Here is a 1351-nt window from a genome sequence, read left to right as displayed (position 1 = left end):
GCGTGGATCCTCCTCTCCCTCCTCAGCCCATAGCCCAAGACTGGGAGGATCGACGAAAACACCACCTGAGCTCCCAGATCGGCTGCAAGGGGGACCCTGGGTGCCCCCCCCCCCAACCAGACCCAGAAGGCACCAGTCACCAAGCTGAGAGGTATGGGGGGGCCCCGAACACTCCCCAGCAGACCCGGGGGTGGACCAGAAGTGCTTCTGTTCCATTTCTGGGTCTGCTGATGAGCACACTGGGGAGCCACCCATGCTTCTGTGGGATGCTCCATGCACCCCAGCATCACAGCACTCACAAGTTCCTGCTACCTAGAAAGATGTAGAAAAGACATTTAAAGCTGTGTCTATGTCTGAATCTCTGAATCTTTCCGAATTGATTCGGAGAGATTAAAGGGTCCTCTGAATTGATTCAGATTCAGAGATTTGGCCAGCAAATGGGGCCAAATCTCCACCAAATTGAATCAGAGACCAAAGCTTTGCACAGCCCTGGTACCTGCCTGTCAATGCTAGGGCCTCACTTCCTGACTTGTGGGTGTATTTTTTAATAGTTTATCTTCAGAAGCCTTCTCTTATGCAAACACAGACATGGAGCAGGTTCTAAACCCACTGGATGATACTCTCATTCAGAAACATGCCTTCAGTGGGTGCATCTACGTGTTCACTTTACTGCAGAGTAGACTAATTAGCTCATCAGTAAAGCATCACAGTTTACACATACACCGGTATTAGGGAACAGTAAACTAAGGGAAATAGTCCCTAAGGGACTGCATCGTTAGGGGCAACCAACACGGGTTCATCAGTGGCAGGTCCTGTCAGACCAACCTGGTGGCCTTTTATGATCAGATCACCAAATCATTAGATGCAGGGGTAGCAGTGGACATAGTCTTCCTGGACTTCCGGAAGGCTTTTGACTCTCTCTCACCCCGTTCTCATCAAGAAACTGGGGGACTGCGGTGTCAACACCCACACAGTCAAATGGGTCGCCAACTGGGTGGAGGGGCTGCACCCAGACGGTGGTAGTGGATGGGTCATTTTCGACCTGGAGGGATGTGGGCAGTGGGGTCCCCCAGGGCTCGGCCCTCGGGCCCGCACTGTTCAATATCTTCGTCAGTGACTTGGACGAGGGGGTAAAAAGCACCCTGTTCAAATTTGCTGATGACACTAAGATGTGGGGGGATGTGGGCATGCTAGAAAGAAGCTACAGACTATAGTCGGACCTAGACAGGTTACAGGGGTGGGCGGACGAGAATAGGATGAGATTCAACACAGACAAGTGCAAAGTGATGCACCTGGGGAGGAACAACCGGCACCATACCTACAGGTTGGGGAACTCCCCTCTTGTCAGCAC

The sequence above is a fragment of the Crocodylus porosus genome, unplaced genomic scaffold, assembly GCF_001723895.1.
Source record: "Crocodylus porosus isolate Cpor-Errol unplaced genomic scaffold, CroPor_comp1, whole genome shotgun sequence".
Lineage (NCBI taxonomy): Eukaryota > Metazoa > Chordata > Crocodylia > Crocodylidae > Crocodylus > Crocodylus porosus.
This window is presented reverse-complemented; position numbering follows the sequence as displayed.